Consider the following 26,203-nt stretch of genomic DNA (forward strand, 5'->3'; position numbering starts at 1 on the left):
GTTAATGGGCTGCACTAACTCTTTCAGCAACCTTCACAGTACATGCTCGGCGCGCGGAAAATACAATTTAAATGTAATAAAAAAATAAAAATTATACGTTCGTACTTACTTTCCTCCTGTCTGGCCTCCAGCGATGACGTTTCATCCCTTTCGCCGCTGCAGCCAATCACAGGCTGTAGTGGCGGTCACGCACGTCAGGATGACGCTTCATCCCACGTGACCGCCTCTGCAGCCAATCACAGGCTGCAGCGGCGACATGGATGAAACGTCATCGCTGGAGGCCGGACAGGAGGAAAGTAAGTATGAACGTATTATTATTTTTTGGCATGTATGTATGTTGGCATGTATGTATGTATGTATGTATGTTGGCATGTATGTATGTTGTCATGTATGTATATCTGTGCATGTATGTTGGCATGTATGTATATATGTGCATGTTTGTATGTATATTTGCATGTATATATTTGCATGTATGTTTGCATGTGTGTATGTTTGCATGTGTGTATTTTTGCATGTATGTTGTCATGTATGTATGTATGTATGTATGTATGTATGTATGTTGTCATGTATGTATATATGTGCATGTGTGTATGTATATTTGTATGTATGTATGTATGTATGTTTGCATGAATGTATGTATGTATGTTTGCATGTATGTGTGTTTGCATGAATGTATGTTTGCATGTATGTATGTATGCATGTTTGTATGTATATTTGCATGAGTGTATATATATATATATATATATATATATATATGTGTATGTATGTATGTATGTTGTCATGTATGTATGTATGTATGTTGTCATGTATGTATATATGTGCATGTATGTTGGCATGTATGTATATATGTGCATGTGTGTATGTATGTATATTTGCATGTATATATTTGCATGTATGTATGTTGTCATGTATGTATGTATGTATGTATGCATATATGTGCATGTATGTTTGCATGTATGTTGGCATGTATGTATACATGTGCATGTTTGTATGTATATCTGCATGTATATATGTTTGCATGTGTGTATGTATGTTTGAATGTATGTATGTATGTTTGCATGTATGTATGTTGTCATGTATGTTTGTATGTATGTTGTCATGTATGTATTTATATATGTGCATGTATGTATGTTTGCATGTTTTTATTTTTGCATGTATGTTTGCATGTATGTTTATATATATGTGCATGTATGTAATTATGTTTGCATGTATATTTGTGCATGCTTGTATATATGTGTGTATGTATCTTTGCATGTTTGTTTGTATGTATGTATGTATGTTTTCATGTGTGTGTGTATGCATGTATGTATGATAGTTTGCATGTATATATGTGTGTATGTTTGCATGTATGTATATTTGCATGTATATATGTGCATGCTTGTATGTATGTTTGTATATATGTATGTATGGCCATGTATGATACTGTCTGCTGGCGCCCTGTATCTAAGTCAACTTCGCGGCAGGCTTCTATACATGGTATAACAGTCAGTATCACACATTAAACTGAATCTAAGCCTACTACATGTTTTAATTCATTTTTTTTTTTTTTACAGGTTTGGTGTTTGGACTACGTCGGTTTCGAGGACTACTTAGATGACGTTTTTTTTTCTACAATAAAATGGTTAATGAGGGTTGTGTTGGGGGTGCTTTATTTCAATAAAATATTTTATCTATATCTTTGTGTTTTTCTTTTCAAATTTTATTACTACCACTTTAGTAATGGCCGCTGTCTGAGTGACAACATCCATTACTAAGGCGAGGCTTAGGCCTCATGCACACGACCGTAGTGTTTTTCTGGTCCGCAAATTCCAAGACCGTGTTCCGTGAAATGTCATCCGCAGTTCATCCGTATGTCCTCCGCAGTTCATCCGTATGTAATCCGCAAAATGCGGATGAAAAAAAAAAAGCCTAGGTAAAACATGATGACGACAGAACTCATTCCCGGTCGTCGCCTAGCAACACTTCCGCAAATCCGCAAAACTGCGGATGACACACGGAGGTGTATCCGCAATTTCCACGGGCCCATTGACTTCTATTGGCATGTCCGTAGCGCATTTGCGGCCCGTAATAACACATGTCCGGAGTTTCTGCTGCACGGATGTGCGGACATGCGGAGAGCCGTGAAAACACGGATAGTGGGTATGGCCACATAGAAATGAATGGGTCCGCAATTAACCCGTGGATTTGCGGTGGAATTGCGGACGCAAAAAAACGGTCGTGTGCATGAGGCCTTAGTGTTAGCCGGTGCAGAGGCTAACACTAACCACCATTATTACCCCGGTACCCACCACCACCAGGGGTGCCGGGAAGAGCCAGGTACGATCCAGTACCCGACCATCTGTTGTGATGGTCGGGCTCTGGGGCGGCCGCAGGCTGGTATTATGAGGCTGGGAAGGGCCAAAAACAGTGGACCTTCCCACCCTTGTAATGCTAGGCTGCTGCTGCTGTGTTGTATCTGGCTGGTTATAAAAGTGGGGGGGACCCCACGTCATTTTTTTAAATTATTTATTTATTTACATTTTTTTTTTAAAAAAGACATGGGGTTCCACCCAATTTATCATAACCAGCCACATACAACACAGTGTTATTAGCCTGGGAATGGACAAAACCAGTGGCCCTTCCCACCAATGTAATGCCAGACTGCTGCGGCCTAGTATATGGCTGGTTATTGAAAATGTGGGGGACCCGTCTATTGCTAAATTTGTTAAATTCAAAAAAAAAACGACGTGGGGGTCCCCCCCATTTTTATAACCAGCCCGATACAACACAGCAGCAGCAGCCTAGCATTACAAGGGTGGGAAGGTCCACTGATTTTGGCCCTTCCCAGCCTCATAATACCAGCCTACGGCCGCCCCAGTACCCGACCATCACAACAGATGGTCGGGTACTGGATCGTACCAAGCTCTTCCCGGCACCCCTGGTGGTGGTGGGTACCGGGGTAATAATGGGTGGTTAGTGCTAGCCTCTGCACCGGCTAACACTAAGTACCGCCTTAATAATGGACGCTGTCAATCAGCCAACTGCCATTATCTAGGCACTAATAAAGTTTAGAAAAAAACACAAAGACAATTCTTTTTTATTGAAATAAGAAATCCCCAACAAAACCCTCGTTAACCATTTTATTAAAATTTTAAAAAACGTAGATCTACGCAGTAGTCCAACGAATCGAAGATGTAGTCCAATCGGTACATCAAAATCTGCAACAACATAAAAAAACAGTTATCAATGTGAACAATACCAATACTTCTACTCACCTACACACATATATACACGCACACACAAACAAACAACCATACACAGACACACACATATATACACAAACACAACAAGATATACACACACACACACATAAACAGACAAACACACACACATATACACGAACTCACACATATACAAACAAAAACACACATCCAAACACACACACACACAGTTATACACACACATACACGAACACATATACACAAACACATATACAAACAAAAACACACATACCCAAACACACATATACACAAACACACCCATATATACACACAAACACACACCCATATACACAAACACACACATATACAAAAACACACACAAACATCTACACACAAACATATACACAAATACACCCATATATACACAAACATATACACAAACACATATACACAAACACACCCATATATACACACACATATACACAAACACACATATAAAAACAAAAACAGACAAAGTCACATACCAAAACACACATATATACACAAACACACACATACACAAACACGGTTTCTTTTAAATGCTGCTGGGGAACCCGCTCGATCCACTATATAAGGCTACGCTACAGTGCAGCATTTAAAAGAAACAGGATCCTGACCTGTCCATAGAGTTTAAGGCAGCACAGAGTATTTCAGGAGATGAGCGTGCAGATTCAGTGCTGCTGTGAACTCTGCTCTTACCATTACGTAGCTCTCAGTCTGTTACCTCTCCTCCACTCCTGTCCTCCAGAACACCTTCACATGATTGGCAAGTCACCACGTAATGGTAAGAGCAGAGTTCACAGCAGCACAGAGTATTTCAGGAGATGAGCGTGCGGATCTTGTGCAGGGTGGTGACTTGCCAATCATGTGAAGGTGTTATTGAGGACAGGAGTGGAGGAGAGGTAACAGACTGAGCTACGTAATGGTAAGAGCAGAGTTCACAGCAGCACTGAATCTGCACGCTCCTCTCCTGAAATACTCTGTGTTGCTGTGAACTCTGTTCTTACCATTAAGTAGCTCAGTCTGTTACATCTCCTCCACTCCTGTCCTCTATAACACGTTCACATGATTGGCAAGTCACCACCACACACAAGATCCGCACGCTCATCTCCTGAAATACTCTGTGCTGCTGTGAACTCTGCTCTTACCATTACGTGGTGACTTGCCAATCATGTGAAGGTGTTCTTGAGGACAGGAGTGGAGGAGAGGTAACAGACTGAGAGCTACGTAATGGTAAGAGCAGAGTTCACAGCAGCACTGAATCTGCACGCTCATCTCCTGAAATACTCTGTGCTGCCTTAAACTCTGTGGACAGGTCAGGATCCTGTTTCTTTTAAATGCTGCACTGTAGCGTAGCCTTATATAGTGGATCGAGCGGGTTCCCCAGCAGCATTTAAAAGAAACAGTATCCTGACCTGTCCACAGAGTTTAAGGCAGCACAGAGTATTTCAGGAGATGAGCACGGGCAGCCGTTCGTTTTTCCGAGCCGTGCTCCCATTATGCACACGACCGTAAAAACACCCGTTATTGCGGGTCGTAATTACGACCCGCAATAACGGGCTCATAGACTTCTGTTACCCACGGGTACCTTTCCGTTTTCTCACGGGAAGGTGCCCGTGCCGTTAAAAAAATAGAACATGTTCTATTTTTCTATTTTACGGGCCGTGCTGCTATAATTATAATGACAGCATGGATCGCAAAAGCGGCCGGCTGCCCGTGGCCGGCCGGCCGTGCTCGTAGTTACGAGTCGTAATTACGAGCACGGCCCGTAAAATAAAAAAATAGAACATGTTCTATCTTTTTAATGGCACGGGCACCTTCCCGTGAGAAAACGGGAAGGTACCCGTGGCTAACAGAAGTCTATGGGCCCGCTATTTCGGGTCGTAATTACGACCCGTGATAACGGGTGTTTTTATGGTCGTGTGCATGAGGCCCCGTAATGACGGGTGGCTACATGTGTGCACCCGTCATTACGGCAGCGTTGCTAGGCGACGTCAGTAAGGGTATGTGCACACACACTAATTACGTCCGGAATTGACGGACGTATTTCGGCCGCAAGTACCGGACCGAACACACTGCAGGGAGCCGGGCTCCTAGCATCATATTTATGTACGATGCTAGGAGTCCCTGCCTCTCCGTGGAACTACTGTCCCGTACTGAAAACATGATTACAGTACGGGACAGTTGTCCTGCAGAGAGGCAGGGACTCCTAGCATCGTACATAACTATGATGCTAGGAGCCCGGCTCCCTGCACTGTGTTCGGTCCGGTACTTGCGGCCGAAATACGTCCGTCAATTACGGACGTAATTAGTGTGTGTGCACATACCCTAAATAGTCACTGTCCAAGGTGCTGAAAGAGTTAACTGATCGGCAGTAACTGTTTCAGTACCCTGGACAGTGACTACCGATCACAGTACCTGTAAAAAAAAAGACGTTCATACTTACCGGGAACTCCCTGCTTCCTCCACTCCGGTCTCCTGGCCATTGCCTTGGTGACGCGTCCCTCTCGACATCCGGCCCGACATTCCATTATGACGATGCAGCCCATGTGAACGCTGCAGCCAATCACAGGCTGCCGCGGCCTCTGTAGCCAATCACAGGCTGCAGAGGCCTCTGCAGCCAATCACAGGCTGCCGCGTCAGAAAAGGTCGGACTGGAGGAAGAAGAGGGACTCGTCACCAAGACAACGACCGGGTACATATGAAATGCTTTTTATTTTATTTTTCTCAGCAGCCTCTTTTCTCTATCAGTGATTGATAGAGATAAGTGGCTGCCGATTTGTATAATGTTTTTGACCGGGTTCGGTCAAAACGGGTTCGGCCGAACCCGGTGAAGTTCGGATTCGCTGCGAACCGAACTTTTCCGGAAGTTCGGACCGAAACCGGGTTCGGTTGTCCCGGTTCGCTCATCTCTACTAACGAGGTTATATCACTATCGGTGCCCCTGTGAACTGATCCAGGGGAGCAGATAGTTGCTATTGCAATCAGAGGCCTAAAAATGGCCTCCTGGTCTGCCATCTATGTAACGCGATTAGGCCCCTCCAGAGGCACGACCTAAATCACTGCCTGTCAGAGTAAAACTGACAGGTATAATAGTTTCCAATATATAAGTATTGCAGTGTATTATGTCAACGATCGGACAGTTGGACCTTCAACTACCTAGTGGGACTAAAAATAAAAGTAAAAAACAATGTTGTACCCTGTCAAATTATTGGCAGGCCACGACCGAAGACTCCTGGCTCCCTGCCAGCATCTCCCTCCTCGAAGATGCCAGCTCGCGCGGCCATCCTGTCCTGGATTGTGTGCTAGGGTGCGCGAGCACGCTTGTCCCCGGTCTTAAAGGGCCAGCGATTGTGCTTACTAAAAGTTCCCTATCCTATCGCCAAATCACACTGAACTACAAAGAGGTCTCCGCCCTTCCACTTCTTGCCTGAGCGCTGTTGTTGTCTACCCATGTTCGTATTGCAAATGGTCCCTTGGTTGCATCCTTCTCCCAGTGTTCCCATATCCTGCTTCCTGTATCCTGTATCCTGTTGCTGTGTTGTCTCCTGTACCTAAGCCTTTAGTTGGTGTCGTGTATATCATCTGCCATGCCTGGTGTCATCTACCACGCCTGGTGTCATCTTCCATGCCTGCTGTCATCTGCCACATCTGGTGTCATCTGCCACGTCATGTTCCATCCATGCCAAAGCCTCTGATACTGTCTGTACTCTTACAGATACTTTTGTGCTAAGGAATTTTGCATAGACTTTATAGACTGTTATTTGGCCAGCTGCCATCCGCTACGACGGAGTGGCCTAGTGGGTCCGCATACCCCTAGTTCGTAACAGTATGCTCAGGCCAAGGAACCCACTCGTCAACCTTAGATTGCGTTTCAAGTGATGCAAACGGACATGCATGACCTGCGTGCACAACAGGATCAGTTCCTACTTGCGGTAAATTATATTTTCACCCGCCTGGATCATCCTCCTGCCCCACTTCTGGATGCTGCTGCTGTTCAACTGCCTGTTACCCCTCTTGCCTGTTCTGGATCCACAGTTTCGCTACCTCTACCACCTTGCTATGACGGAAATCGTAGAGCCATAAAGGCTCCATTGACCAATGTACCATCCATTTTAGACTGTGTGCTCACCTCTTCCCCTCTAATGAGGCCAAGGTAGCATTCATCATTCCTCTTCTTGCTGGCAAAGTCCTGGCTTGGGCGATCCCTATATTGGTACGGGAGGGCCCGGAATTCTGGGATCTAGCAATATTTTTAGAGACTTTTCATACTGTGTTCGAAGAGCCGGGTCGATCATCCTCTGCAGCTGCCATTCTGCTAACCCTCAAGCAAGGGGAGATGAGGGTAGGAGAATATGCCATCTCCTTCCATACACAGGCGGTGGGCGTGGAACAATGAGGCCTTGGAGGCAACCTTTTGGCAAGGACTGTCCACGCACATCAAAGATGAGCTAGCAGTTTGCAATCTTCGTTTCACTCTGGATGTTCTTAGCCTGTTGGCAACCTGGGTTGACATGAGGATCCAGGTACGTGCTCAGTGGGTTCTGCGGTAGAGATGTGTCATGTTGGGTACGTGGACCCACTGGACTGTACTGCCTTAATTGTATGGTAGCTGGCCAACAGGACACAGGTCAAAGTCTATAGTTCATATAGGTGTACCTGAGGTTACTTCGGACAGTAACAAGGAAGGCTCAGATAGGACTTTGGCAGCAGGCGGACACCAGGCATGCTGTAACAGGACTGGCATGGTATACGGCACAGCGCGACTCCAACTGGATACGGCACTTAACCGGGATAGCACGGGATACATGATACAGGTAGCAGGAACGGGAAACACTTTGAACTGGAAGACACTAGGAGACCATTTGCAGAGACAAAATAGGGTAACGACAACAAAGTTCAGGCAATACAGGAAGGGACAGAGCCCTTCTTATAGTCCGTTGTGCTCTGGGAGCAATCAACTCAACCTCACACCCGTGTGCACTCTTGCTCCTTAAGTCTGGACTGAGCTCGCGAGTGCATCCTGGTGGTCACTGAGCATCTCTGGAGAGAAGGGCGTCGACCTGATGGAAGGAGTTCGTGGCCAGCGACCACGGACGATACAAGACGTTTATACAGACTTGCACCCTCGTTCCCCAGACCCCCATTGCCTTCCCCCATCATTTAACCCAAAGAACCTATGCAGGTGGACAGAATTAAATTGTCCGAGCAGGAGTAATAGCGCAGACGCTACTCAGGTTTGTTTCTGTATTGTGGCCTCAAAGGTAATTTTGTGCGCCAATTTCAGCAAACACGGACACTACAGTATCCCCCTTCTTACACCCCCTCCTCTTGGGACCAGAATGAGAGAGAAACTTTCTAATGAGGGTAGGAGCTGTAACGTCTATGGCCACGGGCCGTCGTTCTGACTTACCCTCTGACGGCCGCGGCCATGGACATGTGAGTTCTCGGCGGCATCTTCCTCCTGGGAGACGCCGGCACTCACTTCCTGGTTCAGTGATTGTTTCCCGCAGGGCGCGCACGCCCGCGCATACACGGCCTTAAAGGGCCAGTGCGCGCACAATTGCAGGAGATTTGCAATTATCCCAGAATGCTGCTGGACGTTAAAATGGCTCTGCCCTCTTGATCAGTGCCTGAGCGTTATTGTGTACCTAAAGTTTGTCTTGCAAGTGGTCTCCTAGTGTTTTTCAGTTCCCAGTGTTACCCGTTCCTGCTGCCTGTACCCTGTATCCCGTGCTACCGTGCCTCTGTGCCGTCTAGAGTTGGACTCGAGTTGTGTCTTCCGCTGCATCCATTGTGTCACACCCGCCATGGCTACTGCCGGAGCCTCATCTTAAGCCTGTATCACCGCTACTATCTACATTGCCTCAGGTACCCTTTCTGGACTAGACATTGTATTGTACCTGTGTGGCCAGCTGTCTACCTGCAGGATCTGCGAGCACGACAGGATCAACTTCTTGTGGCAGTAGACTCCATGGCACAGCAGCTAGGGGCGCTAGCTGCAACCTTCTCTGCTCTTATTCAAGCTCCTCCAATTGATCCTCCTGCTACACCTCCTGGATCCTCGTTTCTCGCTGCCATTGCCACCTTTGTACATGCAGTGGATTCTGAACCAATGCCAAATCAAGTTTACTCTGCACTCCCTAGCATTTCCTTCAGATGGAGCCAGGGTCACCTTCATTATATCTCTACTTGCCGGCAAGGCACTGGCGTGGGTGAACCCAATCTGGGAATGATAGGGACCCGAGACCCGAGACTTCCAGGGGTTAGTGCGGTTATTCCGTACGGTGTTCGAGGAGCCTGGACAAGTCTCGTCGGCAGCCACTGCTATGTTTAAGATTCGCCAGGAGGACGCCTCCGTGGGCAAATACACCATCCAGTTCCGGACCCTGGCAGGGGAACTGTTCTTGAACAACGAGGCATTGGTAGCTTTCTTCTGGCATGGCCTATCAGCCGAGATCAAGGACGAACTTGCTGCTCGGGATCTACCATCTACCTTGGACGACCAGATTCTACTTGCCACTCGAGTGGACATAAGGCTCAGAGAAAGATCTCAAGAAGTTTGACAAGAGAGATGGCTTCCTAGACTGGCAGGTGGATCGGATTAAGCTGTCAGTTTAGGGGAAAACAGCGGAGGCGCACCTCTGTACTCTGTCTGTATTGCGGCCTCGCTGGCCATGTCGTGCATCTTTGTCCCCAGAAGCCAAAAAACCCCAACGGCTAGGATTGGTTGAGAGACGACCCTGAGCTATACAGCAGTTAATAGAGAACTCTCCTCCAAACTGTTTATTTCTGTGACCATCATCGCTGGCAAGAGGCCCCATCCGGTCTCTGCCTACCTGGACTCTGGCTCTGCAGCCAATTTCATCTGCCAAGACCTTGTGGAGCTTCTTCACTTACCCGCTGTTCTGCTGGAAAGGCCATTGATCGTTGCCTCGGTAGATGGACTGCCGCTCCCTGACCCAATTTTCTCTGTGACTAAGCCGTTGAGACTTCAAGTGGGAGCAATTCACTCTGAGCTCATCTCCCTGTTTGTCCTGCCCAAGGCCGTCAACCCCGTGCTGCTGGGTTTGCCTTGGCTCTGTCTACATGCCCCTGTCCTGGATTGGAACTCCGAAGAGGTTCTCCAGTGGGGTCCCAAGTGTCTCAACTGCTGTCTGGGACATATCCATCCGCCTCAGTCTCCTCCGCATCAGTCATTGGCAGGGTTGCCTCCTTGTTACTCTCTGTTCTCAGATGTCTTCGACAAGAAGGAAGCAGAGACGTTGCCACCACATCGAGTGTATGATTGTCCTATTGACATGGTCCCTGATTCGTCCCCTCCTCACGGTAGAGTTTACCCTCTCTCCTTACCTGAAACCCAGTAAATGTCAGCCTACATTAACGAGAATCTAGGGGCCTCATACGTAAATCCTCATCCCCGGCTGGTGCCGGGTTTTTCTTTGTCAACAAAAAAGATGGATCCATCCGACCCTGCATTGACTACCTGTGTAATGACGGGGTAAGGAGACAGACCGGTGAGCCCTAATCTACCCGCCACTCAGTCCCTGCCTACTTGCACGGCCTGTCCTAGGTGACGGCGTACAAATGGGCGACGGTCCCTACGCTCAATATGTGCACGACAGACAAACAGACAAGGGTATACAGAAGCTAAGGGAAATGGGGCAAAGACAAGCAGGGAATGAAGGTATAAATAGACCGAGGGTGGGAGCTAGAACCGTCTGGCCAGGCTATGATAGGTTCTCCCACTCCTCAGCCTACCAGCCTGAGTGGTAGCAGATCGAGTCACTCTATCAGACCTAGGAGCAAGTGCAGACTGATTAACCACGGGCGTCGACACAGAAGCTGTGTCTGGCAGAGCCTTTACAACCTGGGTCTCAACCAGATCACGGTAAAAAACAGATACCCATTGCCTTTGATCGCCGAACTGTTTGATCGCATACGAAGGGCAATTTTATTTAATCTGAACTAGACTTGCAGGGGGCCTACAATCTAATCCAGATTCATCAGGGCGACGAGTGGGAGACTGCATTTAATACACGTAATGGGCACTACGAATATCTAGTTATGCCCTTCGGCCTGTGTAACGCCCCCGCAGTGTTTCAAGAATTTGTCAATTACATTTTTCATGATCTCCTCTATGTCTGTGTTGTGGTGTATCTTCATGACATTTTTATTTTTTCCCCAGATCCAGTAACCCATCAGAGACATGTCCACCAGGTGTTGCTTCGACTAAGGTAAAATCATCTATATGCCAAGCTGGAGAAGTGAGTGTTTGAAAGAAAGTCTCTACCCTTCCTGGGCTATATAATCTCCGATCAGGGCCTCAAAATGGACTCTGAGAAGGTTAAGGCTGTCCTGGAATGGCCACGCCCCGAGGCTTAAGGGACATACAACGTTTCCTGGTATTCACCAACCTCTCTTCATTGACAGCTCCCATCTCTACCCTCACCAAAAAGGGCATGAATGCCAATGTGTGGACTCCGAAAGCAGAAGCCTCATTCATAACCTTAAAAAAGGCTTTCACATCAGCCTTTATTCTTCATCATCCTGATGTATCCCTACAGTTTACGTTAGAGGTGGACGCTTCCTCTGTTGGTGCTGGGGCACTTTTGTTCCAGAGAGGTCCGAAAGGCAAGATTGTGGTATGTGGCTACTACTCTAAGCTGTTTTCTCCCACGGTGCGCAACTACTCGATTGGGGATCGGGAGTTACTGGCCATCAAGCTGGCTTTGCAGGAGTAAAGACACCTACTAGAAGGCGCAACTCATCCTATCCTGGTCTTCATGGACCACAAGAACCTGACCTATCTTCAGACGGCTCAACGGCTGAATCCTCGTCAAGCCAGGTGGTCGCTGTTCTTTGCTCGGTTCCAGTTCGAACTCCTCTACCGACAAGAATGTGAGGGCCGATGCCTTATCTAGGTCGTTTGAGACAGAGGACACTGTGGAGTCCTTTCAGAATATTATTGATCCTTCCTGCCTCTTCTCTGTCAACCCTCTGCAAGTTAGAGACACAGTTCCAAGCTGGCAGGTCACGCGGGTGCCCGTAAGACCTGAGACCTAATTGCCTATCAGTTCTGGTGGCCCACGCTGCCCAAAGACGCCATGGATTTTGTCTCCTTCTGTACGGTATACGCAGCAAATAAAGTTGCCCAATTCAGACCAGCTGGTCTGCTTTAACCACTGCCTGTGCCTGATGCCCCCTGGCAACATATTGCAATGGACTTTGACACAGACCTGCCTCTCTCTGCTGGATGTAGTGTGGTCTGGGTGGTGGTGGATCAATTTTCCAAAATGGCTCATTTTGTTCCTCTGACTGGCCTGCCTTCTGCTGCTCAACTGGCTGATCTCTTCGTTCAACACATCTTCCGTCTGCACGGCTTGCCTCTACATATTGTCTCGGACCGGGGGGTACAGTTCACCTCGAAGTTCTCGAGAGCACTCTGCGGTCTCCTCGTTGTAAAGTTGGACTTCTCCTCGGCCTACCATCCCCAGTCCAATTGTCAAGTCGAGAGGGTTAACCAGATTATGGAGAACTATCTGCGCCACTTTGTCTCTAGGTGGCATGATGACTGGGTGCAGCTGCTCCCGTGAGTCTACCACCTCCTGTCCTTTCTTCATTGTCTATGGCCAACATCCTCAAATTCCTCTTCCTGTTTCTACTATGTCACAGGTGCCTGCAGGTAACTCTACCTTCAGGGACTTTCTGCAGATATGGCAACAGACCCGATCTTCTATTCTGCTGGTGGTGGACCGCATGAAGAGAAAGGCAGACACTAGAAGACAAGAACCCCACCAGTTTCTTCCAGGTATGAGGGTCTGGCTGTATTCCAGGAATATCTCTCTGAGGGTGCCGTCTTGCAAGTTTGCTCCCAGGTTCCTCAGACCCTTCAAGATTCTGTTGCAAATTAATCCTGTGTCTTAAAAGCTTCAGTTGCCTCCTATCCTCAAGATCCCTAACTCCTTCCATGTCTCCCTGCTGAAACCCATGGTCCTGAACCGGTACTCCAGGACTCCTAGTTCCGCAGTGGCTTCTGGTGGCTCGTCAGGGACTTTCGAAGTAAGGGAGATCCTGGCCACCAAGATAGTGGGAGGAAGGACGTTTTATTTGGTGAATTGGAAGGGATTTGGTCCAGAAGAGAGGTCTTGGGAGCCAGAGGAAAACATCGATGCCCCTGTCCTCGTGAAGAAATTTCTCTCCCGCTCTGGTCCCAATAAGATGGGGGATACTGTAACGTCTATGGCCACGGCCCGTCGTTCTGACTTACCCTCTGACGGCCACGGCCATGTTCATGTCCCTCTTTTTAGACGCCGAAACTCACTTCCTGGTTCTGTCATTGTTTCCCGCGCGTGTACGGCCTTAAAGGGCCAGTGCGCGCACAATTGCAGGAGATCTGCAATTAGCCCAGAATGCTGCTGGACTATAAAAAGGGCTCTGCCCTCTTGATCAGTGCCTGAGTGTTGTTGTGTATCTAAAGTTTGTCTTGTAAATGGTCTCCTAGTGTTTTCCAGTTCCCAGTGTTACCCGTTCTTGCTGCCTGTACCCTGTATCCCGTGCTACCGTGCCTCTGTGCTGTCTAGAGTTGGACTCGAGTTGTGTCTTCCGCTGCATTCATTGTGTCACACCCGCCAGGTGTCTGTATACTGCCGAAGACTCATCTTAAGCCTGTATCACCGCTACTGTCTACATTGCCTCAGGTACCCTTTCTAGACAATAGACATTGTATTGTTCCTGTGTGACCAGCTGCCTTCCCGCTACGCGGTACGGCCCAGTGGGTCCACACCCCACGTCATGACAGGAGCATTAAGATTCTCTTTTGGCTCCCAGGACCTCTCTTCTGGACCAAACCCCTTCCAATATACTAAATAAAAGGTTCTTCCTGTTACTTTTTTAGTGTCCAGGATCTCCTTAACCTCAAAAGTATCTGATGAACCACTGGGGGTCACTGCAGGAGTGGTAGTCTTGGAGTAGCGGTTCAAGTTCACAGGCTTCAGCAGGGAGACGTGGAAGGAGTTGGGGTTCTTGAGGCTAGGAGGCAGCCGAAGCTTGTAGGAGACAGGGTTGATTTGTTGCACAATCTCGAAGGGTCCGAGGAACCTTGGGGCAAACTTATACAATGGCACCCTCAACCGGATATTCCTAGAGGACAGCCAGACCTTGGTGCCTTGAAGAAACTGGGGAGGCTCTCATCTTCTTGTGTCTGCCTTCTTTTTCATACGGTCGACCGCCAGCAGAATAGAAGATCGGGTCCGCTGCCAGATTTGTAGAAAGTCCCTGAATGTAGAGTCGGTTGCATGCACCTCGGACGTAGTGGAAATAGGGAGAGGTATTCATGGGTGTTGGCCATAGACAATGAAGAATGGTCTGGAGGCGGTGGACTCACTAGTGTGGCTGTTGCAGGAGAACTCAGCCCAAGGAAGCAGCTGCTCCCAGTCATCATGCTGCCTGGAGATAAAGCGTCGTAGATAGTTCTCCATAATCTGATTCATTCTCTCTACTTGACAATTAGACTGGGGAAGGCAGGCTGAGGAAAAGTCCAACTTCACACCAAGGAGTCCGCAGAGAGCTCTCCAGAACTTTGAGGTGAACTGAACCCCCCGATCCGACACAATATGCAGAGGCAAGCCGTGCAGACGGAAGATGTTTTGAATGAAGAGATTGGCCAGTAGAGAAACAGAATGTAGGCCGGTCAAAGGAACAAAAATTGAGCCATCTTGGAGAATCGGTCCACTACCATCCAGACCGTACTGCATCCAGCAGAGGGAGGCAGATCCATAACAAAGTCCATAGCAATATGTTGCCAGGGGGAATCGGGCACAGGCAGTGGTTGGAGCAAGCCAGTCGGTTTGGAGCGGGCAACTTTATTTTCTGCACACACTGTGCAGGAGGAGACAAAGTCCGTGAGGTGTAAAGGATCTGCCAGACACAGCTTCTGTGTCGACGCCCGTGGTTAATCAGTCTGCCCCTGCTCCTAGGTCTGATAGAGTGACTCGATCTGCTACCACTCAGGCTGGTAGGCTCAGGAGTGGGAGAACCTATCACAGCCTGGCCAGACGGTTCTAGCTCCCGCCCTCGACCTATTTATACCTTCATTTCCTGCTTGTCTTTGCCTGTGATTCTTTCCTGTTTCCTGGCTCTGCTGCTCCTGCTATTATTATTGACCTTGCTTCATTTTGACCCTGGCTTTACTGACTACGCTCCTGCTCTGCGTTTGGTACCTCGTACACTCCTGGTTTGACTCGGCTCGTTCACTACTCCTGTTGCTCAGGGTGTTGCCATGGGCAACTGCCCCATTTCCCTTAGCTTCTGTGTACACTTGTCTGTTTGTCTGTCGTACACATATTGAGCGTAGGGACAGTCACCCAGTTGTACGCCGTCGCCTAGGACGGGCCGTGCAAGTAGGCAGGGACTGACTGGCGGGTAGATTAGGGCTCACCTGTCTTTCTCCCTACCCCGTCATTACAATGGGCCAACAGAACTGACGGGCAATCATGTCTCGGATCTTACGGGCACCAACGTGACCTGCCAGTTCGGAACTGTGTCCCGGGCAAAGAAACAGTGACCACCTGGCCTGACGGGGATTCAGTCATTGTGCCGTTTGGAGATAGGTGAGGTTCTTGTGGTCCGTGAATATCAGAATGGGATTAACTGCACCCTCTAATAGATGTCTCCACTCCTCCTGAGCCAATTTGATGGCTAGTAACTCCCGATTCCCAAACGAGTAGTTGAGTTCTACGGAAGAGAAGAGTTTAGTGTAATAGCTACATACCATTGTCTTGCCCTTGGAACCACTCCGAAACAGGTGTGCACCATCACCGATAGAGGAGGCATCCACCTCCAACGACAACTGTCGAGATACATCTTGATGATGGGGGACAGAGGCTGACGTGAAGGCCTCTTTAGGCTATTAAATGCGGATTCAGCCTTAGGAGTACACACCTTGGCGTTCATGCCTCTCTTAGTGAGGGTAGATATAGGAGATGTCAGTGAGGAGATGTTTGGAATGAACTGTTTGTAGAAATTAGCGAATCCCAGGAAGCACTGTATGGACCTCAAGCCTTGAAGGCATGGCCACCGTAGGGCGGCCTCTACCTTCTCAGGATACAGCTTGAGCCGAGATGAAGCAGCCGAGGAAGGGTAGAGCATCTTTCTCAAACACGCACTTCCCCAACTAGGCGTGCAGGCGATTCTCCCTTAACCGCAGCAATACTTGATGGACAAGTCTCCGATGAGTCATTGGATCTGGAGAAAAAATCAAGATGTCATCAAGATAGACCGAAACACAAACATAGAGGAGGTCACGGAAGATGTCATTAACAAACTCTTGGAAGACCGCGGGAGCATTATTCAGGCCTAAGGGCTTTACTAGATATTCATAGTGTCCATCACAGGTATTAAATGCCGTCTTACATTCGTCACCCCAGCTAATCCGGATTCGGTTGTAAGCCCCCCGTAGTTCTAGCTTCGAAAAAAATTTGCTTCCTTGTATATGATCGAACAGTTCAGAGATGAATTACAATGGATATCTATTCTTTACTGTGATCTGGTTAAGACCCCGATAGTCGATGCAAGGACGCAGAGAACCATCCTTTTTCTTGACGAAGGAGAACCAGGCTCCTGCAGGGAAGGAGGACTTCCGTATGAATCCCCTCTCCAAGTTCTCCTTAACATAAGCATACATGGACAGAGTCTCTGGCAAGGAGAGAGGATATACCCTACCACGGGGAAGGGATGCACTAGGAACCTGCTCGATAGGACAGTCATACGCACGGTTTGGAGGCAACATCTCCATCTCTTTCTTGCTGAAGACATCTGAGAATGCAGAATAATTACAAGGCAATCCTGCCAAGGACCGAGGCAGAGAAGGCTGAGCCGAACGAATCTGTACCAGGCAGCAGTTGAGACACTCGGAACCCCACTGGAGAACCTCTCCAGAATTCCAGTCCAGTACTGGGTCATGTAGTCGGAACCGGGGCACACCCAGGGTTGACGGCCTTGAGTGGGGGGCAGATGGTCATTTTACTGTGAATGGGGGGCTGATGGTCTTCAAGTGGTTTCCGCCTCTGACCTCCAATTGACATTAATAGGAAGCAGTAAATTCCTGCGTCGCCCGTTTGGAGCTTTTTTTCTTGCGTCTTTTGCATTCGCTTCAACGGCTTAAGAAAAAACACAAAAAGAGGTCAAACAACGCTGTCAATTCCTGAAGGAATTTTGAGGCAGATTTTGTTTGCCTTACAATAAACGTGTGTAAACAAACCCTAACAGTGTAGTGCTTGTTCTTATCCGTTTTCTGTCTTTCTCAAAAAAATTTGGTGGGGGGGCCTTGAGAAAATTTTATTTTCCCAGTGCTGCCTTGATTCCGAAAAGGTTGGGAAACTCTGTACTAGGCTACAGGATCCTGTCGTGGAGCAGTTCGTCATGAGAACGGGGCCTAGGTGAGCACAATTTTTGGTTTTTGTTCGGGGGCACTGTCTACAAGGGGGAGGTGGGGGGGGGGTGTATGGCACGATCTAAAAGGAGGAGGTGGGGGACTGTATAGCACGATCTACAAGGAGGAGGTGGGGGATTATGGCACTGTCTACAGGGAGGCTATATGGCAAAATCTACAGGGGGGCACTATACTGTGTGGGGGCCACTAAGCGGACATTATACTGTGTAGGGGTACTACAGGTGGCATAATACTGTGGGCACAATTAGACGACAAAATACTGTGTCCTTGAAGGGGTTGTAATATATTATATTACTAAATATTATTATTATTATACTGTATGGGGGCACTAAAGGGGCATTATAATTTTTTTATGGGACATTTTTTTTTTAATGATGGGGTGGGGCGCTGAAAGATCATTTCGCACAAGGCGCCATCTATCCTAGGGCCGGGCCTGAGTAAGCCTTACTTCTATATTTCTATATTTAGATCACTCACATCTTCCAATATATTACCTATTTGTTAGGCTGGGTTCACACGAGCACATTAACGTCCGTAATGGACAGACGTATTTCGGCCGGAAGTCCGGGACCGAACTCAGTGCAGGGAGCCGGGCTCCTAGCGTCGTAGTTATGTACGACGCTAGGAGTCCCTGCCTCTCCGTGGAACTACTGTCCCGTACTGAAAACATGATTACAGTACGGGACAGTAGTCCTGCAGAGAGGCAGGGACTCCTAGCATCGTACATAACTATGACGCTAGGAGCCCGGCTCCCTGCACTGAGTTCGGTCCGGGACTTCCGGCCGAAATACGTCCGTCCATTACGGACGTTAATGTGCTCGTGTGAACCCAGCCTAATTATTCGGCATTTTCTACATACGACCGCATCTCTCAGCCCGCAGCACGCATGTGCGAACACTTAGAATTTCCCATTTAGACGCGATCGCGTCAGCGCATGCACGAAACTCCGGCACTTCTACCATAGAGTCTTTATTCTACCATAGAGTCTCTATGGACATAATGGACACACCCACACATCCGGACATGATGCCAAACCTGATATTCTTTTTAAGGGACAGTGCCATAATTGCCCTAGATACGCATACCCATGGTACTAGTTACCTCATTCCACAAGCGTCACTCACAAGCTAAAATCTTTTTCTATTGACCAGCGGCAATAGGTGAGTACTAATCGGGCTCTGCTACATATACAAGTCTACTTCAGGTTTTAATACCTTACAACCGTCTATATACCTGCTGTTTTAATTGTTTTACTTGCTCAATACTCCCCCTTTTTTTCCCTAACTACAATATTCTAGATATGTATATTTACATTTCAGGGAGATCACTGAACATGTTATATTTAAATGACAATATCTGTATTCTGGTTATGTAAGCGCTGTTATTCTATAGTACATCATTTCTCTTGTACGTTATATAGTCCTGTGATTGTTTAGCTATATGAAAGAATAAAAGTGGCCCTTTTATTCCCCTTTTTCTCATCTCTGACTGCTGCAATCTCTGCCCTCACCAAGAAGGGGTTGAACGCCAAGGTTTGGCCTCCGGAGGCAGAGTCAGCATTTACCAACCTCAAGAGCGCTTTTACCTCAACTACAGTTCTCTATCACCCTGATGCAACTCGGCAGTTCTTTCTAGAGGTGGACGCGACTTTCGTTGGTGCTGGAGCACTACTATGTCAAAGAAACTCTAAAGGCAAGATGGTGGCCTGTGGCTTCTTTGCAAAATTATTCTCTTCTGCGGAGCGCAAATATTTCATCGGTGACTGTGAGTTGCTGCCCATAAAGTTGGCCTTAGAGGAGTGGAGACACTTGCTGGAGGGCCTTGTTCACTCTATTATAATTTATACGGTTCACTTTATTACACTTTATTACAGAACTTCCCCCTCAGCTGGATGTACTATTGTCAGGGTAGTAGTGGATCGTTTCTCTATAATGGCACATTTTATTCCATTGACTGGCCTTCCGTCTACTTCTCGCCTGGCAAATCTATTTATTCTGAACGGACGTCCTCTGCATATAGTCTCTAATCGGGGTGTACAGTTTATGTCCAAATTTTGGGGAGCTCTGTGCAAACTGCCAGATGTAAAGCTGGACTTCTCTTCTGCCTATAACCCACAGTCCAATGGTCAAGTGAAGAGGACCAATCAAATTTTGGAGAATTACCGTTATTTTCCTACAACAATCATACAAGTGAGTCTACTGCCTCTTCTCCTTTCTAGATTGTGTACATGACCCAAGTACCGGCAACTAACTCTTCATTTGGGACTTTTATCCATATCTGGCAGCAAACTAAGTCTGTGGCAGTGGACCGCATGAAAAAGCATGCCGATGATAAAAGAAAAGTTCCTCCTCAATTCTCTCCTGGAGTCAAGGTCTGGTTATCCCCTAGAAACATTCGTCTCAAAATGCCCTCTAAAAAATAAGTTCCCAGGTTCCTAGGTCCTTTCTAAATTCTGCAACGTATAATCCCTGTATTCTTTAAACTTCGGTTGCCTCCTACTCTCAAGATTCCCAACTCATTCCATGTTTCCCTTCTTAAGTCTGTGGTTCTGAACCTCTACAGTAAAGCTCTTAGTTCTGCAGTTGCTCCCAGCGGTTCTTCTGTTGTTTTAGAGGTGAAGGAGATCCTGGACTACAAGAGAGTATGAGGAAGGACTTTCTATTTAGTGGACTGGAAAGGGTTTGGTCTTGAGGGGAGGTCCTGGGAGCCGGAAGAGAAGCTGAATGCTCCTACCCTCATTAAAAATGTCCTCTTATGCTCTGGACCGAAGAAGAGGGGGCGTAAGGAGAGGTACTGTAACAGCTGTTGCCACGGACCGCCGCTGCTCCCCATCGTCGGACGGCCGCGACCGCAGACTTCTGGCCTCCTGACCTCCCGAGCCGTTCCTTTCCTTGAAGATGCCAGCTTGTGCAGCCATTCTGTCCTGGACTCTGTGCTAGGGTGCGCGCGTGCTCGTCCCCCTGCCTTAAAGGGCCAGCACGCGTGCTTACTAAAATTTTGCTAACCTATCCCCAGATCACTCTAGACTATAAAAATGTTGCCGCCCTTCCACTCCTTGCCTGAGTGTTGTTGTTGTCTACCGATGTACGTATTGCAAATTGTTCCTTAGTTTTATCCTGCTCCCAGTGTTCCCGCATCCTGCTTCCTGTATCCTGTTGCTGTGTTGTCTCCTGTACCTAAGCCTTTAGTTGGGGTCGTGTATATCATCTGCCACGCCTGGTGTCACCTGCCACGTCTGCTGTCATCTGCCATGCCTGCTGTCATATACCACATCTGGTATCATCCACCACGTCTGGCATCATCTGCCACGTCAAGTTCCATCTGTGCCAAAGCCTCTGCTACTATCTGGACTCTTACAGTTACTTTTGTGCTTTAGGCCAGCTGCCACTCTGCTACGGTGGAGCGGTCTTGTGGGTCCACATACCCCTAGATCGTGACAGTATAAAGAGGATCTCCTTTGTATTTTATGTTGCTTATATTTATGCTATGTAATTACATGTTCACATAGTTACATAGTCAGTACGGTAGAAAAAAGACATATGTCTATCAAGTTCAACCAAGTGATGGAAATAGGGGAGGGATGAAACAAAAATTCTACACATTGACATAGGAGCTGATATTTTTTTCATTCTAGGAAGTTATCTATGCCTTTTTTAAAGCCATCTACTGTTCCTGATGTGACCAGCTCCTGCGGTATGCAATAGCATAGATTCACAGTTCTCACAGTAAAGAAGACTTGTCGCCTCTGGAGATTTCACCTTTTTTTCTCCAGATGGAGGGAGTGCTCCCTAGTCTTTTGAGGGGGTATTACATGGAACAGGTTTTTACTATATTTCTTATATAGGCCATTCATATATTTATATAGGTTAATCATGTCCCCCATTAGTCTTCTCTTTTCAAGGCTAAATGTAACGCTGGCGACCGTCGATCGCCGCTATTCGGCTTCCCTAGGCGGCCTTCAGCACCAATAACCTCTGTGTGCGGTGTTCCCCTCCTCCTCACCGGGGACGCCGGAATGTACTCACTCCCATATAACCTTCCCTAGCCTATCCCTGTGAACGCTATCCTACTTTAATCCATCCTGCCCTCCTCGCTAAGCCTGAGCGTTGTTGTGTCTACCCATGTTCGTTTAACGGATGGTCCCCTAGTTGTAACCTGTACACAGTGTTCCCGTATCTTGTTTCCTGTATCCCATATCCAGTAATAGTGTTTGTTCCAGTGCGAAGTATAGTGTAGGAGTAGAGTTTGTTATCTGTGCCAAGTGTCATCTGTGCCAAGTCTCTTCTGTGCCAATAGTCCTTACGCCAAGTGTCATCACGACAAGTGTTTGCCATGCCAAGTGTCTGCCTTTCTTCTACCCAGGTACTCTTGTCCTAAAGACTTTCATTGACTGTTGTTTGGCCAGCTGCTATTCTAATACGGTGAAGCGGCCTAGTGGGTCCACATACCCCATAGCCGTGACAGTATGCTCAGGCCACTGTGTCGCTAGTCAACCAAAAATGGCAGTCTAGATGATGCAGGCGGACATGCGTGACCTCCAGGAATGCCAGGATCAGCTGCTACAGACAGTAAACTCCATAATCACTAGTTTGTGTCTTCCTACTGCACCTCCTCTGGTTCCTTCCGCTGTTCCACTACCTGCTACCCCTCCTGCTTGCCCATGGTCTACAATTTTGTTGCCTCTACCTCTTCACTACGACGGGATCCTTGGACCTGTAGAGACTTTATCAATCAATGTAAGATCCACTTTAACCCCTTCCCGACATTTGTCGTATGGACACGTCATTGAAAGCTAGTGCTTCCTGTATTTTTCCGTATCCATACGACAAACGGTGGACACCGGCTCAGAATGATCGCTGCATTTAAGCTGTTTGAAGCTCATCTAAACCCCAGCAATGACATTGCTGGGTTTCCGGTGGCTGCAATGGCCTAATACTGGCCTCCCGGTCTGCCTAGCATGGAAGCCTTCCAGGACCCGCCCAGCGGCGGAACCTGAAAGGCTTCCGAAGCAGACGGCAAGATGGCGCCATCTCAGGAGCTGAGCCAGCGTCATCAGCGGTGGATGTCAGCTGTATGTTACAGCTGACATCCACCTGTAACAGTGCATTTCTCTGGTAAAACATTCTGTGTTACAAACAAAATAGATTAAAAATGAATTTCTAAAAAAAATAATGAAATTTGTAAATTTCACCTCTACTTTGCTTTAATTCCTGTGAAACATCTAAAGGGTTAAGAAACTTTTTAAATGCTGTTTTGAATACTTTGAAGGGTGAAGTTTTTAAAATGACTTATTGGGGGTTTCTACTATATAAGGCCCTCAAAGCACTTTTACTACTGAACTGGCCCCTGTAAAAATAGCCTTTTGAAATTATCTTGAAAATGTGAGAAATTGCTGCTAAAGTTCTAAGCCTTGTATCGTCCTAGAAAAATAAAAGGATGTTCTAAAAATGATGCCAATCTAAAGTAGACATATGGGGGTATAACTTGTGTGGTATAACTGCCTGTCTTACAAGCAGATATAGAAAAATTGGATTGCACTCCTGGATGGACTGTTCAGGTGCTGTGAGGGTTCGGGTTTGGACAACCCACAATATACGTAGAAGAAACAACCCAAGCACTCAAGCGTTTGAATGAATATAATAAATTTTTTATTATTATGTTTTTTCTTTGTTTTTTCTTCACAAAGGTATTGACAGAACTAATACTTTTCATCAAGCAGTGTTTTGAAGAACGGTCGTTCCAGGCCTTTATCACAATCGCTTAAACTAATGTACAAGAAAAAAAACATAAAGTATAAGTATTACTGTATACATACGAATGTACAAAAAAATGTAAATTTATGCAAAAAAACAATAAACAAAATATTCAATAGATGTATATAAAGCACATATAGTGAAAACAATTTTCACTCACATAGACATAATTTACTGGAAGATTTGCTAAAAAACGAATAGATGACATGAAAGCATCACAAGGAACCAAATGTATTATTTACTGAACATTTTCAGTGCAAAAAGTATGTGTCAGTTTAACAATATTACCTATAAATAGTAGGGTAGCAGAAATATAGCTTACAGCAGAAATACATTGGATTGCAATAAATCGTTAAACAGCATTTTTAGTAGATGGAGGGGTACTAACAAAATACCCCTGAGGACCATACCATAAGATACCGGTGGTGTGGATAGGTTAAAGGAAGCAGTAAGGAGAAATAGACGAAAATTCTATTACCTGTACAGTATGAAGTGGATGTGGAGCTAAGTACTAAGGCATCTGCCAGACGCTCTGTATGCATGTGAATGTCCGTGTTGTATGTCCCTTTAATTGTAACAGGAAGTGGACGTTCACAGCGTGCCCCCATGTACTGCGCACGTGTCTGCGTCATTGCGTGATTTTGTCACGTGGGTAATTGAAACGCACACAAGAGGTTACCATGGTATTGTGGAACGCACAGTATAAATAAGGTGTCGGCCAGAGGGATAAGCATACTAAGGTAAGTTACCTACAAGATAATGATAGGAAAAATATGCAATATTGTCTGAACGTAACGGAAAGTAACTGTAGAGGTTACAGTTTATAGGGAGAAAATAGAAGATGTTTGGGGACAAGATAACAATGTAGGGGAAGAAAAAAAGATGAGAGTAGAATACAGAAGTGATGGAAAATGAAAACGGTTTTATGGTACCTGTATCTGGTCGCACAGTGATTCGTAAGTTTCCTAACGTGCCTGAAAGAAGCAGATATATAAGATAATTAATAAAAATAAGATAATATCAAGCATTAACACAGCAAGTCATATTCCCTATTTAAGCCTTTGGGTGCTAATGCTTCAAGGGTATGGATCCAAAACGATTCTCTCTCTTTTAATAAATGTATGTGATTACCTCCTCTTCTTGGTCTAGGTACCTGTTCAATCACTTGAAATCACAACTGAGATAAATGATGGTTTATTTTCATAAAATGGTCAGGTAAAGGTAGCCACGTTTTTTGACAGCGAATTATGGACTTATGACTGGATAAGCGGTCTTTTATGTGCAGGGTTGTTTCACCCACATAGACTAAACTGCATGGACATTTAATGATGTAAACCACAAAATTTGAGTCACATGTGTAGTATCACTTTATCGGAAATGTTTTATTACAATGTGGATGTTGGAGGGTGTCACCTTTGATAATATTGGAGCAGCTTGAACAATGTAAGCAAGGGAATGTTGCCTTTGCGTTGAGTTTGGAGAAATGTTTGTCTTGTCATCTTGGTAAAGCTACCTATGTCCGCCCTAATCAGGTGATCACGAATATTTGTTGGTCTTTTTAAACACATCATTGCTGGATGTGAAAATGCCCCTATTTGTGGATAAGCTGTATGTAATATCGGCCAGTATTTTCTAATGATCTGTTGTAATTTAGGCATTATGGGATGGTACGTATGTACAAATGGTAATCGAACTTGTGAATGTCTGTCAGATATACCTGTGTCAGATAGTAATGCTCTCTGAAGTTATTCTCGTACAAGTGTGGCAGGGTAGCCTCTCTGTATAAACTTATCTGACATTTGTTCTAATCTGATTGTCTTTATACTGTCATTAGAAACAATAGAAACAATTCTGGCAATTCTTGTAAATTGTGATCTGGGTAAAGAATGTTTGGTGTTCCTAGGGTGATTACTCTGATAGTGTAGTAAACCATTCTTGTCAGTAGGTTTAGAATAAATGTCAGTAGTCAAGTTGCCCTCATTATCCTTCATAATTATAGTGTCTAAAAAGCAGACACTGTTGCTATCTGAAGTAAGTGTAAATTTTAATTTGTCTCTTACCTGATTAATGTGCAATAGAAAGTTTTCTAAAGATTCTTGAGAACCTGCCCAGATGCAAAATATGTCATCAATGTAACGATACCAACATCTGGCATGTTGTAAAAAATCTAAATTAGTGTAGATGTATTCTTGTTCAAATAATGCCATGTAGGCATTAGCGTATGAGGGTACGACATTCGACCCCATGGCCGTGCCACAAATTTGCACATAGAACTCATCTCCAAACATGAAAAAGTTTTCGTGTAATATTAAGTCTAATAGTTTTAGACAAAATGTCTTAGACTCCGTGGTCATGTTAGTAGAAGTTAATAGTTGGCTAATGGCTCATATGCCCTTTTCATGTTGTATCGAAGTGTAAAGGCTGTTTACGTCGAAGGTCGCTAAAATGCATGATGGATTTATCTGAGACTGTTCGTTAATTTTTTGAAGAAAATGACCAGTATCTAATATGAAAGATTGTGTGGATTTAATCAAAGGAGTCAAAATCTGTTCTAAAAAAATGGAGAGTGGTGAGAGAATTGACTCAGTGGAGGCCACTATAGGTCTGCCTGGTGGATTTTGTAGGGATTTTTGAATTTTTGGCAAAATATAAAAGACTAGAATAACCGGATGGGGATTTTGGAGATATTTCAGAGTTTTTTCATCAATGGTCCTTAAGTTATGATAATGTTCTAAAATGATAGAAATTTTCTGACGAAT

The sequence above is a fragment of the Rhinoderma darwinii genome, chromosome 3, assembly GCF_050947455.1.
Source record: "Rhinoderma darwinii isolate aRhiDar2 chromosome 3, aRhiDar2.hap1, whole genome shotgun sequence".
NCBI classification, from domain to species: Eukaryota; Metazoa; Chordata; class Amphibia; order Anura; family Rhinodermatidae; genus Rhinoderma; species Rhinoderma darwinii.